At 36.7% G+C, this 9,389-nt stretch overlaps 1 protein-coding gene across 1 annotated transcript in view; it reads left to right on the forward strand.

The window, feature by feature from the left end:
* Positions 1-8,473, forward strand: part of LOC126187492 (hrp65 protein-like) — a 159,886-nt gene extending 151,413 nt beyond the window's left edge. Inside the window, exons 12-14 of the transcript XR_007537747.1 lie at positions 286-331; positions 8,073-8,176; positions 8,301-8,473. The gene's annotated coding sequence lies outside the window, so the exon portion shown is untranslated. The remainder of the gene's footprint in view (positions 1-285; positions 332-8,072; positions 8,177-8,300) is intronic.
* Positions 8,474-9,389: the final 916 nt, after the last annotated feature.

The raw sequence follows: 9,389 nt of genomic DNA on the forward strand, positions 1-9,389 counted from the left end.
CAGGTGCAGTGTGTGCACGTGAATTTGTCAGGCGTCAAGAAAATATAACTAGTGGCACACTAAAGTACTGAAGTAATCTGTATTCTTATCAACATGACTGTGCACTCTGTTGATTGACTCCCCAACAAGATCAAATTTCTTTCTCCCTCTCCTCTTCTCTCCCCTCCCCCCCCTCATTTATTTATTCGGGATGTTGTTGTAGCTAACATTACACTGTTTCATTTAGATGAAAGTATATAACAAGGGTAATACATAAACTGAGGTTATTCCTTTCATTTCTTTCAGGGCATTGACCGATTTGTGGTTGAAAATGACTGAGAAGAGCAAAGTGGTAAGACATCTTAACTATGTGAAAAGAAAATTTCTGTTTAGAAATTTATTCATTTCACAGAGAGACAGTTGGGCTGGGCCTTTGACAATTTGCATACCTCTTCAAAGTGTAGAACACTGTTTCCTCTACTCAGCAAAAACTTGTGGCTCTGAAAACTGATAGTACTTTGATTGTGATCATTTGTACTGGCTATACTGGGAGTATGCTAGTAAGTATGTACTAGACAGCTCAACAGTCTCTTTGTAATTTTAATAATTTTAATTTTTTGCTGTGATACTGTATGAACTTGTTTTAAATTAACTAGAAAAGTAAATTTAGTGAACACTTTTTCTAAACTGCAAAGAGTTTGTTTTTTGCCAATCTTTTAAAACGAGTGTGCATCTCTAGTTGTTGACAGTAATCTGAAAAAGATAGATTGTTATTCACCATACCGAGAAACGTTGTGTCTCGGTCTGTGATTCAGCATCTCCACTATATAGTGAATAACAGTCTATCCTTTTCATAATATTGTCGTTATTCCATCCTGGATTTTTCATTGTATAGTTGTTCATGTTAAAGTAATAAAAATTTACTCAGTATACTGCATAATAGTAAGTAGACCATACAGAAATACGTGAAGTGCAGTCTTGGTCTTTCTGAAGGAACTTCGAAAGGGAATAAGTAAGTAGTAATTGTTAAACTTTTGTTATTTTGTCATGTGGGGTGTTGGCATCTATCTGCCGATCGGGAGATGAGCAGAACAGGGTTGCACTTCTCCCATTTAGTGCTGTCAGCCTAACCTAGGAAGTGGCAGTTGCATTTTGTTATTTCTTTGGAGTGCATAATCGATTGGATTGTAATGAAAAGATGTAACATGTAAAGCGCATGCGCCCGCCCCCCCCCCCCCCCCCCAAACAAACACACACACACACACACACACACACACACACACACACACACACACACACACTATTGAATGTAATGATGAACTGTGTAGCAATGTTGGTTCAGTGGCAACATACCGTATTTACTCGAATCTTAGCCGCACCTGAAAAATGAGACTCGAAATCAAGGGGAAAAAAATTTCCCGAATCTAAGCCGCACCTGAAATTTGAGACTCGAAATTCAAGGGGAGATAAGTTTTAGGCCGCACCTCCAAATCGAAACAAAGTTGGTCCATTGTAGTATGAGACACAATTTAGGTCGAATGAATGACGATACAGCTACAGTAGTTTGGTTTGAGTAGTAAGCTTAGCAGTTAAGCTTTACCAGGTAGCCATTGCTGTGCGTCAGGCGCTCCGTCCGTATTTATACGGGTACCCTTCCTTTTTCACGTGCTGCGTCTGGTTTGAATTGATTGCTAATTTTTCTTCGATAAGTGCCATTCTCTTTATTATAAGTGTTTACGTCATTCTAAGCTGAAAATGCATTATTGTACTGTGTCATGCATTGGTTATTCCATTCTGATAATGAGTGTTTACGAACTGTCACCGCTTGCGGCATGACTTGCTTATGTGCGCGCTACCGACGCTTCCAATTTAAAAATAAAGTGAGGAATCGTCTCGTTAGCGAAACAATGGCAAGAGGCTGCTATTTGTTGTTACTTACACTGCTGCTTTCTTTGATAATGACCAACAAGAACCAAATGTGAAGGAAAGTTTAGCGAAAATTTTTCCCCGTTTGAAAATCTTGCAAACGCCTCTTTAGTACATTACATTCTGCACAGAAATTAGTCATCTTAGATTTAAAAATCTAGTCAGTTGCTGTGCTTCGTTTCTGATTGTATCACTATTCAGCATAAGAGCAATATGAATATAAACTTGACATGGTATTATTCTTCTGCATTTGCTGTCGTCTCACTCTAGTTTCTTAGTTTATTAGGCAGACAGGATTTAATGAGATAGCAGCAAACACACAAGTATATGTGGCAAAATGTTTATATTCGTATTATTCTTATGGTGAAGATAATACTGCATGTGATTAACAATTCATAAAAGTTACTATTAGCAACCATCTCTTGTCACAGGTAGGAAAAAATTCAGAACGTAAAGTTGGCCATATTGACAAACATCCCAAATAGTCTTGCCAGTCGGACTTTCGTAGTACATTGAAAGGCTGCTACATTCGATGATGAATAAGACGGAATTTGTATTTACTTTGTTGGATAATGTATGAAAATGCAGTGGTCAAAACTCGGGGCGGAGAAAAAAAGCTTGTCTTCCACATTCTTCTTCTTCTCCTCTCTCTCTCTCTCTCTCTCTCTCTCTCTCTCTCTCTCTCTCTCTCTCTCTTTTTTTTTTTCTCTCAGAGGTTTTGGCGCCATTATTTATCTTTGTGCCTGCAAAGCATGCCTGTGTAGCGCTACATATATTAGACGGCAGAAGTTAGTTGTGGCGGCACCTACCAACATTTTACAGAGCTTCCGCTTACTTTGCACTTGATTCTAAGCCGCAGGCGGTTTTTTGGATTACAAAAACCGGAAAAAAAAGTGCGGCTTAGATTCGAGTAAATACGGTATACTTTCTTCCACCTCATTAAAGGCCTTGAGTGACAGGGTGTTTATAGTGTTGATAACATGTATGATAAATATAATTCTATCCTCAACACACATTTCTTACTCCTTGAAAGTTACTTGCAGTTAAAATGATCAAAGCCCAGTACCCAGTAGTAGAGCTAACAGTCAAACTGGGTGGCTGGCTAGTGGGATAAGGACATGATGGAGGATGGAGCAGCAGTTATATCATAATGTTAGAAATTGAGCTGCAATAACCCATTACAAACAGTACCGCAGTTTCTTAAAAATGTTATGAAGGCAAAAATCATGAGGTAATCAGATAAAATGGCTAATTCTCAGGATAATATTAAAACTATGTCGTCATTTGCGAAGGTAGTGTGGCCAACAGCATAAGGTCTGAGATATAGACTTCATGCAGTAAAAATGCTTTCATTACTGGTATTTCAGATATGTCACTTTTAAATATAGCAGATGAATTTTAAAAAAACTGGGTTTCTACAGGCAATCATTTAACTCTTAGAAAATGGCTTTCCAAGATAGCTATCTGGTATACACCTTAGTGATACTGACGAGATGGAGACTGAGTTTATAATTAAATCACCAAAGACTCAGGACTCTCAGGGATGTGATACGGTACTTTGCAGAATACTAAAGTTCTGTGCTGCATATGTTAGCCCAGTAATTAGCCACAATTACGGTATTCAAATGTGAAACTGCTTTATAGAAAAAGATAATGTTAACAATTTCAGACATGTTGGTATGCCATCTGTCCTCGCTAAAGTGACAAAGGAGACCACACACACACACACACACACACACACACACACACACACACACACACACACACACACACCTACCTCTGAAAAGCCCAGCATTGCGTAGGTATTCATTTTGTCAGTTTTCTATTAGAAAACAAAACATGAACTGTGTTTGTAGAGAAGTATTCAAAAAATTTCTTTTCCCTTTATTCATGAAAAACCTTTCAAATTATGAAATAGTCACGCAGAGAAATGTGCATAATGTACAGATGTAATATTGCAACATCCAAATTAAGAAATAAGAGACCAGACAGTTTCTGTATGCTGTTCACGTCTGCAGCACAATTTTGTAAACATCCCTATGCCTACACTTCTCTGCAGCTCTATAAATGGCTGTCATTTTCCTCTTTACCTGTTTGAACTTTGTAGTTCTAAGCTGGCAAATATGCTGCCAGATGTCAGAGGTTTCCATAAGTTCATGTGACTGTAGTAGTGTCTTAGTAGTTAAGAATTAATGTGTTAAAACTTTATGCAGGATGTGGCTTTTTCTTTTTTCATACATCTCAATATTTATATTGTCATATTTCCTGAACTATGATAAGTAGTTAGTTCTTACCCATACAGTAATCGTTGCTTGGCACTGAGGTATGCATGTACCAGATTTGGTTGAAATCGCTCCACTGGAGTCTCTCCTTAACAACCACATGTAGAAATTAGTCAGGGTAACATAAACTACTTCAACAACTACTAAAAATTGTCAAAGGTTTGCAAAAATGACAAATGAAAAATTTAACATGTCCGTTGATATATTTGATACATTAACACATTTATTTCAACTTTCATTACCACAGAAAAATTCTAGAACGAACAGTTGGAGCAGAAGAAGATTAATGATTTCATGCCAGAAAGAGACTGCCTCTGTAAAAGAAGTCATCCAGAGTACTGAGAAAATTAATAATAGCAACAAAAAAGTGTAATGATGAGTACATTTATAATTCAGCAAATAAAGTGAAAGCTATGTCTTATAAAAATAATCTGGGGAAATAGTATTGTGTAAAATATAACAGTTTCGTTTCAGTAGCAAACACATTTAACTTTTTCACAGCTGTTGCTGATTATATGATAGTCAAACTTAAATAAGAACTTTCAAGCCTGTTGACATAAAATTAGTGAGCGTAGAGGATCAGTGTTCACCAGCTCTGTCTCAGTGTCTGCAGCTCATGGTCTAGTGGCTAGTGTTGCTGCCTCTGGATCATGCGGTCCTGGGTTCAATTCCCAGCCACGTTGGGATTGTCTCTGCTCACAGACTGGACTGGGTGTTCGTGTTGTCCTCATCATTTGAGTAGTGGCAAGACAGGAAATGGAAAGATTGGAACTTGTACGGGTGCTGATGGACCACGAAGTTGAATGCCCCACAAATCATCGTCATCTGCACAAGATGAAGTAGCCGAATCGGTAAAATAACTATAAATTCCAACTCTTCTGGCATTGGTGTCCTGCTACATTTTAAAGAAGAGGGCACCAAACATAATCGAAATACTAATGCACTTAATGTGACCACTCACTTCTTTGATGTATTGAAAACATCCAAGGGTATTCCAATGTAATAAAAAGTGAGAGTACTAAAGTAAACAACTGCAGACCTATTACTGGTTGCTCTTTAATTGCAAAAATGTTTGGTGCATCTGGTACATACTAAACCTGCCAGGCAAGAAACACAAATCAACAAGAGTATTTATTGACTTATCGAAAACTTCTGACATGGTGGATCTGCTGTCAAATCTTGTAAAATATGGTATTCAGGGCCTATCCAACAATTGGATCAGTTCCTTCCTGAGTAATCATAAGCAAGCATTGTGCATCAAAAACATGAATGTGAACGTAAAAACTATTTCTGACATTTGTCAGATGATAACCTAATTAAATATGCTGCTCCCCAAGGATCAGTAATGGGACACCTTCTGTTCCTCCTGTACTTTAATAATCTTAAGCTTAAATGCAAATGCTCATAAAATGATTACATTACATTTGCAGATGACACCACAATTCTATTTAAAGGGAAAGTAAGGAAGGATTTGCAGAAACCAGTAAACACTGTCAGAAACAACTTGGCAACCATACATAACAATCAGCTTGTAATAAACAGCAAAGAAAAAATATCACACTAAAATTCCAGTAGGCTGCAAACATGGGTATAGTCACCCCATTTGCCTCCACCAACAGTGAACCAGTAGGTAACAATAAAGAAATTAAATTCTTGGGATTGTGACATAAGAATCATGTTTGGAAGCAATTGTGGAAATCTCTATTTAAAGTTTTTGTTTCTTCTTTACCATGTATCTATTGTATGGAAACCCTTGTATGCATTTGAAATAAATGTAATAAGTGAGGATTTCAGATTACAAAAAGCTGCGATATTCAGGATCATTGTACCAGAGCAAAAGCTTACATGTGACCCAAATCATCACATCCTTGTGCCAAAACGGAACTTTCCACATGAATGTTAAACTTTGTAACCAACTTCCCAAAAACATAAAAGCAATTAGTGGGGTAAAAAAATTGGAAACTCTTTAGTCGTAATTACAGCATCGCTGTTTTTACTCTGTTAAAGAATATTTACATTTATGGAAGTATACTGTAAAAATACTTAATGCACATGGTTTATTGTTGCAATTTTAAATAAGTATGCATAGAAATCACTTTCACATGTACATTATAAGTTGACTTTCCAGTGTCTTATACATAGCTGATTTGTAGACAACAGAACCAATAAAACAGTGCAATATACGAGACAAGATCAGAGTAAGCACGGTTTCCAATGATGCTGCACCATTCTCAGTTAAAGCAGTTTAAGAAATTTCAGCTGTTTGAACTAAAACATTACACCCGTGCAGTATGCACACACACACACACACACACACACACACACACACACACACACACACACACACTCACACACACAGAGAGAGAGAGAGAGAGAGAGAGAGAGAGAGAGATTGATTTCACTTACTTCTGCTTGCTCATTGTCACATTAGTGTGTAGGCCATGTGTGTGAAAAGTAAAAATGTTGACTGTTTTTCAGTCTGAAGCAGGCATAGGTCAAAAATTAAAATACATGGGTTTTGAAGCTTAAGCTTAGTTGAGTATACAAAAGCAGGGGCTTGTAAGCTAATCCTTTGACTGCTGCAGATGTGGTCTCTGGTCCCCATGCTAAGCAAGGCTTTGTTATAGCTGTACTGATTTCCCTAACACTGCTACCTACAATGAGATATGGAGTTCCAGCCACTACAAAATACCCATCTTAAGAAAAGTATTTGGTGAAACAATTTGACATTTGTACATTTTACTGGGAGATGAAGCAGCTGGAATAGCATGGAAAGCAGCATCAAACCATTTCTCTGGACTGAAGAAATTATCTTACATTCTGATATCTTTGCTTGATAAAGGACTGAAATATTTTCAGTATTCGCCATAGTTACTATGCTACCTCAAATAAAGTGAAGCATTTCACGAAATATTAGTGTTTGCAGAAGTGAAAATACATTTCATAAACTTTGCATGTGGTTGATTTTATCTTTGACATTTCTGTGTATGAAATGTGGATAAGAAATAAAAAATTTATTTAAAATTTAGAGCAGAAAAATATCGCTTTTTGTTCTCGTGTTGTTGGGTTTTATATCCAGCAGACAGCAACGTGCGGCATGCCCAATTCAGTCCACTTGTTTCTGTATCTGGCAATGCGCCCAATTCCTTCCCTATGTGTCTGGAATCTTGGTCATAACAATCTTAATTTCATAAAAGTTAAAGATATCAAAGTGAGTTTTTGTACAGGCGAGAGCAATTGTGTGATAAATCCGCAAAACTTTTTTTTTTTTTTTTTTTCAATTCTCAGAGATACAGCAGCAGTTACCTGTTGCAGCGAGAGGTTGGCAGAATGGCATGAATAAAAACGTCAATAGTGCTTAAGGAAAACTCAAAGACTGCATTTAAACATGTTCTCAGCAGCTGGAGAGTGACAGAGCCTGGTGGGTTAACTCGTCCACATCTGTAAAAGGGTTTCATAAAAGTTAATCTAATTTGGCACTTCATCATGCATGTAGTTGGTGCAAAATTGGGACTCCTTTCTACGAGAGACTATAAAAATGGAACCAAAGAAATCAAGCTGAAACTTCGTACATATGCATCCAAAAATCATTGAATCTACTCAAAAAATTTCAGTGGATTCAGAAATGGTCAAGTGGAGTCTATATCTGAAACTGGCCCACTTGAAGTGGAATGACATGTTTGTATTGTTATTGTATTATTTCATGTAGTGACTCGTTCCATGTCTACAGAAATTTGGTCCTATGAAACCCGAATTTTAAATTAAAATTAACTGTTCAACAATGTGCTAATACTACTACTGCATTGTTTGCTTTTAGTTATTTGTAATACCTGAAACTCGTATACTGTTTGCCCATAACTTCAAAGTTCTCTCAATTTTTTACAGGTAGTGCGGTGAATTTGGATAGTACTGCCAAATACCTGTTGAGATGATACTAGTGGCAGCATAGGTGGTTCCACTTGTGATACTTCTGTTAATGTAATTAAGAAGTAAGTATATTGCTGTAAATTTATTTTTAATAGTGGATATACAATTTTATATGAAAATTGTGCAATCAAGGATGTGCAGCTTTTTATTTTGTTATTATTATTATTGTTGTTGTTGTTCTTATAGGGTGCCAGAAAATCTCGAGCTGCATGGAAGCATTTTGATTTAAAGTCCTGCAGCTGATGAAAGGCAAAACTGTTCCAGCTACGATGAATTAAGTTGGAGTATCAGCAGGGAAGATGATTTCTGTAGCCTTGCTGTCCAGCATGTTTTTATACATTAAAGAAATGTCATAATAACCTTTCTCTGTTCTTTTAATCTTTCTCATTTTGCAATGAATGTGTAAACCTTTCTTGATGAACAACAGATACAACTTCCTACTTAGTATGTGAATGAATGTTCACATGATGTCTCATCTTGCAAGTATGGTTGGGATATTGCTTGTTGGAAACTTAACCTTTTGAAATTCCAGCTACTACTGTCAGTATTTGTGGGGACCTTTTACAGGTAGGTGAACCACTGTAGGAAAGGGTGGAGCGATTGATTGTGTCTGTATTACTTTCACATTTTTAAAACATTTATTAAAGAACAAATTTGCATAAAACTTTGGTGTTACTGATGAAAACACAAAAATTTATCTTTTAATTGGTCCACAATTACAGTATCAGTATTAAACATTGAAACAACAGCTACTTTCAGAAGCATATATATATAATCACACACACACACACACACACACACACACACACACACACACACACACACACACACACACACACACTAACCTTCGAAAGAAACCAAAGACCTCTCAATTAAATCAGTGTACTTCACAATTTAATAAAGCAACTAAAACTTGGTCCTATAAATTTAAACCGTGTTCACTTTATACAAATAGTAATGAACTGCCCCTCTCACACTGACTTAAAAGCCCACATAAACATAGCAACTAATAAACCTGCAAGACTCTTTATTATTAACATGTCCATTAGAATCCAGCATTAGTCCATGTCACTCCACGGAAATACAATACAATACAATACAGTACATACTCTTACACCTGAAATAGCCCGGTATTATACATTTGCATAAACAGTCTCCTTAACTTACTCTGTTATTGTTAAAACTCTTAATCATTCTTGCCATTGCCAAGGCATAATACCAGCACATTGAACCTGATCCAGTTGTTTACCAACCTCATTACCAGGGTTAGGATTT

Source organism: Schistocerca cancellata, chromosome 5 (genome assembly GCF_023864275.1).
Source record: "Schistocerca cancellata isolate TAMUIC-IGC-003103 chromosome 5, iqSchCanc2.1, whole genome shotgun sequence".
Classification (NCBI taxonomy): domain Eukaryota; kingdom Metazoa; phylum Arthropoda; class Insecta; order Orthoptera; family Acrididae; genus Schistocerca; species Schistocerca cancellata.